Source organism: Myotis brandtii, unplaced genomic scaffold (assembly GCF_000412655.1).
Source record: "Myotis brandtii unplaced genomic scaffold, ASM41265v1 scaffold49, whole genome shotgun sequence".
Classification (NCBI taxonomy): Eukaryota; Metazoa; Chordata; class Mammalia; order Chiroptera; family Vespertilionidae; genus Myotis; species Myotis brandtii.
In genome coordinates, this window is record NW_005368707.1 from 759,792 (window position 1) to 767,044 (window position 7,253).

The 7,253-nt window shown below is 40.5% G+C and overlaps 1 protein-coding gene and 1 long non-coding RNA gene across 7 annotated transcripts in view; both read right to left on the minus strand.

Moving 5' to 3' along the window:
- Positions 1-3,734, minus strand: part of LOC106727864 — a 14,476-nt gene extending 10,742 nt beyond the window's left edge. Inside the window, exon 1 of the long non-coding RNA XR_001364112.1 lies at positions 3,656-3,734. This is a non-coding gene — a long non-coding RNA (uncharacterized LOC106727864). The remainder of the gene's footprint in view (positions 1-3,655) is intronic.
- The window catches only part of ZEB1 (zinc finger E-box binding homeobox 1), a 276,709-nt gene that overhangs the window by 67,449 nt on the left and 202,007 nt on the right, over positions 1-7,253 (minus strand). The gene's annotated exons all lie outside the window — the stretch shown is intronic.

Genomic DNA, 7,253 nt, shown 5'->3' on the forward strand with positions numbered 1-7,253 from the left:
TCAATCAAAGACTTGTATGCATGCATATAAGCATAACCAATGGACACAGACACTTGGGGGTGAGGGCATGGCTGGGGAGTGGGAGTGGCCGGGGAGAGGTCAATGGGAAAGAGATATGTATAATACTTTAAACAATAAAGAAATTTTTGAAAAAAATCAATGAACATATAACTGGGTGAGGATAAAAGAAAAAATATATAAACAGAAATGTCAAAAGGAAATATAAAATATAAAAATGGAAATTTAAAATAAAATTAAAATTTGGAGGGGAGAATGAAATAGAGAAGAGTTCAGCACTAATAGAAGTACCAAAGAAGAGATCTATGTGGATGGGTGCTGATGCTATGAAGAAAATACCTCCTTATTGCTCTATATATGTACCTCAGGTAACAATGTTATATTCAATGTGTGTGTGTGTGTGTGTGTGTGTGTGTGTGTGTTTATTTCTACTGGACCTGTACATATAAGAAAATTGTAGTTTGCTTTGAAATCAAGGAGATTTGGGCTTGACTAATTCTCTAGTTTTTGTTGTTTTCTTTTCTTTTCTTTTCTTTTCTTTTCTTTTTTTTTTCTGAAAAAGGCATGTCTTTCAAAGCTACACTAGACCTGACTAGAAAAGTTCTAATGAAAGGTATAATTAGCCTGATTCATCCTTATCCCCAAAGTTCAAGTTAATGAGACCAATTCTGCAATGGTGGAGAAGTAAGCAGTGTAGAGGGAGATCAACAGGATCCTGAGACCCTGTCTGAGTCTGCTTGGGAGCAGATGTCAGACATTCTGTTAGATGGGCTAAGGAATAGGAAGAAGGCCAGAGACCTAACAACATATGCAATATGTAAACTGAATAATTGTTTCAACATTCTTCCTTTTGTTCCATTATATTTATCAAGGGCAATATTTTTGAAAACCCCAACATTTTTTTTCAGATATACTAATGAAACCCAACAAAAGGGGGTTTTGCTTTATTTCAATTAGGATATTTAAAAACTTTTAATTTAAAATAATTTTAGACTTACTAAAAGGTTATAAACATGGTACAGAATTCCTGTATACCCTTCAACCAGTTTTTTTCTTAATGAGAACATCTGACTTAATCACAATACTAATACTGTTATGGAAAGCATTATATTAACATTAATACAATACTATTAACAAATATAGTTGACTTTTGCTAGTTTTCCCACTAATTCTGTGGTTTTTTTTTCTGGATCCCATGGTTTATTTAATTGTCATATCTCCATAGTCTCTTCCGAAATTTGACATTGACTTTTGAAGGGTACTGACCACTTATTTTGTAGGATGTCTTCTATTTGATTTCTCTAATACTGTCTAATGATTGGATTGAGAAAATGAATTTTGAGCAAGAACACCACTGAAGTGATGTGCCTTTGTTAATCTATCACACCAGGATTTCAAGATGGCAGCACAGTGGTTAGAAGCTACACTCACCTCCTTCCAGGACCAAACTGGAATCACAACTAAATTAAAGAACAATCACCTCGAATAACCAACTGAAGACTAGAGGAAGAGAAGTCTTATAATCAAGGATTTACAGAAGAAACCACATCGAGGTGGTAGGAAGGGTGAAGACATGAAAAGGGCTGGTTTTGCTCCCATAGGTGCTGGTTGATGTTCTGGAGGGATATCTCAGCTGTGGGGAGAGGGGAGTGGGTTCCCCTAAGAAGTATGGAGCCGAAACCCCAAGCCAGCTTCCCAGCCCAGAGTACCAGAGCTAGGAAGAGGCACCCACATAACATCTGGCTGTGAAAACCAGCAAGGTTTCTGTCCACTAGGGATAAATGGAGTGCACTAGAGACAGAGGCATCCTCTTAAAGAACCAATGCACAAAATTTCATTTGTAGCCACTAGCCCTGGGGTCCGGGAAAGGCCAGGCAGAACAAACTAGAGTCATCTGAGGAGAGTCTAGGGCAAGCATGTCAAACTCACGGCCCACAGGCCGCATGTGGCCCACAACAAATATTTCTGAGGCCCAGCCAATATAACGGTATGAAAGAAAAGTTTTAATAAAAATTTCATAACTTAATTTTTACAATATCCTGTTATACGTAATTATTTTTTTAAATTTGCATTTTCCATTTTATTTATTTTTTCTTTATTGATTAAGGTATAATGAACTACGTTCACTAATGACTGATTACTATAATCGTGTTGCATTCATTTCCCTTACACGCCTTATGCACAGGCGCACCATTTCTCTCCACTAATACTAGCAGTGAATATTTTAGCAGCCGACTGCCCTATCATTAGTCTTGGACTGACTTGTTTGATGTGAGCAACAGGAAATATTTCACTTTTGGAGAACAAGAAAAATAGGTTTATTTTAAGTTACGCTTATTAATTTGTGCAGTTATTTAGTATCTGATAAGTTAATGTTCAAAAATATTTTTATTAAAATGTTCTATTATTTTATGTTGATTACTAATTTATTTCAGCTCTTTGTATTCAATATGTCTCTATCGAAATAAACCTATGTTCCTATGAAAGTTGAAGCTTTTGTTTTTTTGCGGCCCACACAAACTTAAACCTTGTTATTTGGCCCGTGTTAGCCTTTGAGTTTGACATGTTTGGTCTAGGGTTTGTGGCTCTGGGGAGAGATCTGGGGGAATAGCTGCCAGGATACCTATGCTGAGTCATTCTCTGATACAAGCAGACACCATCTTTCTTCCCCCCACATGTGGCATCAGCCTGGGGAAAAGCAATTACCCCACTCTTTGCACTCCCTCTCACCCCACCCTGCAGAGCTTAGGCTCTGAAGAGTTAGCTGACCTGGCCAACGTAGTAGAGATCTGGGCAGACTCAGGGGGTATTGAGTGACTGAGTTGTCAGCTTTCAGGTGGGGGGCCATTCCTTCACTTTCCAGTGAATCTCACTGGTGCCTCCCTCTCAAGGAAGATCTGATAGAACTACCCTCCCAGCTTCTGGCAGTCCCAACCTCTGGGCTCTAGAAGCCCCACCTGTCCAACTACTAGTGGCTCCACTCTGCAGAGGTTGGAACAAAATCTGGGACAGACTGAGTCTTGTGACTTTGGGGTGGGGACCACGCGCACTATCTTCTCTGAAGTCTGACTGGCACCACCCGCCTCACAGGAAATCCATTAGCCCCATCCTCCTAACTCTGCCAGAGGTTCTTTCAGTGACTGAGCCTAACAGGAAGCTGGCAGGAGGAGGCAGGTGGAGGTGGATTTTGGAGTGCCCAGACCCTGTGCTGGCATTGGTGTGCAGCTTGGGCATTGCCATGTGCACTCAAGCCCAGCAGAAGCAATGACAAACTCTGGATTGCTTATAAATCCAAACAGGTTGCGAGAGTCAGACACAGACAGTGACTGACATTGGCCTGCACCAGAATCCTTCCCAAGAGGCCTACAATCAACAAATACCATGGCCAGCTTCAGATAACATCAGAACAGGATCCAATAAGCTTCACAAATAGCATATCCACAGGAGGATCTTGGCAGGCAGCAAACCCTGCTGAGGTGAATTACATTTCATGTCGTCAGCACCTGCATAGCAGTTCGCACACCATGGTCAGGGTTGAACCTCACAGTCAGTACGCCTGAGGGTTGATCCCATGCATGAATGGGCCAATAGCAATCAAGACTCACAACAAGAAGGCCCATATAACCCACATAGGGACATTCCTAGAGCACCCAGCTCAAGTGATCAAGAAGTCTGCACCACTAGGTCCTATAGGACTTCTACTGCTTAAGGCCACCTCACGAAGACTGGAGTCACAACAGATTTATATAATACATAAAAACAAACACAAAAAGATAGCCAGAATGGGGAGACAAAGAAACAAGCACCAAATAAAGGAACAGGAGAACTCTCCAGAAAAAGTTAAATGAAATAGAGAGGCCCCATTTTATCAGATATAGAGTTCAAAGTAATGGTTATAAGGATGCTCAAGGAACTTAGTGAGAACTACAACAGCATGAAAAAGGACATGGAAAACATTAAAAAGGACCAGTTAGAAATAAAATATTTGACATCAAGAATATACTAGAAGGAATTAAAAGTAGTTTGGATGAAGCAGAGGATAGAAACAGCAATTTGAAAGAAAAGGTTAAAAAACAACAACAATCAGAGCAGCAAAGAGAGAAAATAATTTTTAAAAATGAGTATACTTTAAGGGATCTTTGGAACAACATGAAGCATAACAACATCCACATCATAGGAGTAACAGAAGAAGAGAGAGAGCAGAATGGAGAACCTATTTGAAGAAATAATGACCAAAAACTTTCTTAACCTGTGAAGGAAAAAGACACAATTATAGGAAGCACAGAGTCCCCAAAAAGATGAACCCAAAGAGGCCCACACCAAGACACATCAGAATTAAAATGGCAAAGGTTAAAGGCAAAGAGATAATCTTAAAAGCCATAAAGATAGCTATCTACAAGAGAACTCCCATAAGACTGCCAGGTGATTTCTCAACAGAAACATTTCAGGCCAGAAAGGACTGGCATAAAATATTCAAAGTAATGAAAAGCAAGAACCTACAACCAAAACTCTTTTACCAGCAAGGCTTATCATTTAAAATTGAAGGAAAAATAAAGATCTTCCCAGATAAGAAAAAGATAGAGGGGTTTGTTACCACCAAGCCAGTATTACAAAAAATGTTAAAGTGAGAAGGAGGAAGAGGAGGAGGAGGAGGGGGAGAAAGAGAGAGAGAGAGAGAGAGAGAGAGAGACCCTGATGTGAGAGAGAAACATCAATTGGTTGCCTCCTGCATGCCCCCTACCAGGGATCAAGCCCACAACCCAAGCATGTACCATGACCAGGAATCAAAAAGAAGAAAAACAACAACAACAACAACAACAACAACAACAACAACAACAGCAGCAGCAGCAGCAACATAAATGCTCCAATCAAAAGACATAGGGTAGCTGAATGTAAAAGAAAACAAGATCTATATATATATATAGTCTACAAAAGATCCAACTTAGAATGAAGGATATACACACCCTAAAATTAACAGTAAGGAAAAAAGATATTCCATGCAAATGGAAAGGGGAAAAAAGCTGGGTAGCAATACTTACATCTGAAAAAATAGACTTAAAACAAAGGCTATAGTAAAAGACAAAAAAGAACACTACATAATGACAAAGGAAGCCATTCCACAAGAGAATATAACCCTTGTAAACATGTATGCACTCAATATAGCAACACCTAAAAAATATAAAACAAATATTGATGGACATGAAGGGATAGACTGACAGTAATTCATTCATAGTAGGGGACTGTAACACCTCATTGACATCAATGCACAGATCTTCCAGACAGAAAATCAACAAGGAAATGGTGACCTTAAATGACACACTAGATAAGATGGATTTAATTGACATATTCAGAACATTTCACTCCAAAGCAGCAGAATATACATTCTTTTCAAGTGCACATGGAACATTTCTAGGACAGATCACATGTTAAGACACAAAACAAGTGTCAATAAATTTGAGAAGATTGAATCATATCAAGCACCTTTTCTGACCATATACTGCTATGAAATATGCAATCAATTACAAGAAAATGGAGAAACACACGAAGACATGGAGGTTAAATAACATGTTACTAAATAATGAATGGGTTAACAATGAGAACAAGGAAGAAATAAAAAAAAAATACATCGAAACAAATGAAAACGAGAACACAACAATCCAGAATCTATGGGACACAGTGAAAGCAATCCTAAGAGGGAAGTTCACAGCATTACATGTTTACCTCAAGAAACAAGAAAATTATCAAATAAACAATCTAACTTTACACTTAAAGGATGTGGACAGAGCCCAAACAAAGCCCAAAATGAGTAGAAGCAAGAAAATACTAAAGATCAGAGCAAAAATAAATAAAGTCTAAAAATACAAAATATCAATGAAACCAAAAGCTAGTTCTTGAAAAGATAAACAAGATAGACAAACCTTCAACCAGACTCATCAAGAAAGAGGACTCAAATAAATGAAATCAGAAATAAAAGAGAAGTAACAGCTGACACCAAAAAATAAAAGGATTATAAAAAAAATATTACAAACAACTATATGCAAAACAAATTGGTCAATCTAAATGAAATAAATTCCTAGACATACAATCTTACAAAACTGAATCAGAGAGATCAACCAAAGGACTTGTATGCATGCATATAAGCATAACCAATAGACACAGAGCTCCTGCATTGAGTGTCTGCCCCCTGGTGGTCAGTGTGTGTCATAGTGACCAGTGATTCCCAGTTGCTCTGCTGTTAGGGTCAATTTGCATATTACCCTTTTATTATATAGGATAGAGGCCTGGTACATGGGTGGGGGCCAGCTGGTTTGCCCTGAAGGGTGTCCCGGATCAGGGTGGGGGTCCCGCTGGGGTGCCTGGCCAGCATGGGTGAGCGGCTGATGGCTGTTTTCAGGCTGGCTACAGCCCCTTAAGTGGGGGGGTCACCCCTGGGGGCCTGGCCAGCCTGGTTGAGGGGCTGATAGCTGTTTGCAGGCTGGCCACACCCCCTTCAGGGTGGGGGTCCCCGCTGGGGTGCCTGGCCAGCCTGGGTGAGGGGCTGATGGTTGTTTGCAGGCTGGCCAGCCCCCAGCCACCCAAGCTCCCAGTGGAGGCTGGCTGGAAGCAGGTATCTGGGATTGATTTAGTTTCTATAATTGAAACTTTGTTGCCTTTTGCGGGGCCACAGCTGGCCAGAGCAGGCGGGAAGCTTGGCTTCTTCCATTGCGGGGGCAATCAAGCCTCTGGCTTGCTCCAGCTCCGTGGCTGTGGGCTACCATCTTGGTTGGGTTAATTTGCATATAATCGCTCTGATTGGCTGGTGGGTGTGGCTTGAGCGTGGCGAAGGTATGGTCAATTAGCATCTTTGTCTTTTATTAGTGTAGATTCTCAGCAAAATGGGAATAGAGGGAACATACTTCAACTTAATAAAGGCCATATATGACAAACCCACAGCTCATATACTTAATGTGAAAAAACTGAAAGTGTTTCCCTTAAGATCAGGAACAAGACAGGGATGGCTGCTTTCACCACTCTTATTCAACACTAGAGGCCCAATGCATGAAATCCATGGAAGGGGCTCAGCCCTCACAGCAGTGGCAGCTTGCCTTGATTCTCACAGCCCCGGCTTTGTCAGGATGGTTGTCTGGAAGGTCGTTTGGCTGTCCAGTCTAATTAGCATATTATGCTTTCATTATTATAGACTAGTGGCCCAGTGCACGAAATTCGTGCATGGGGGGGGTGTCCCTCAGCCCAGC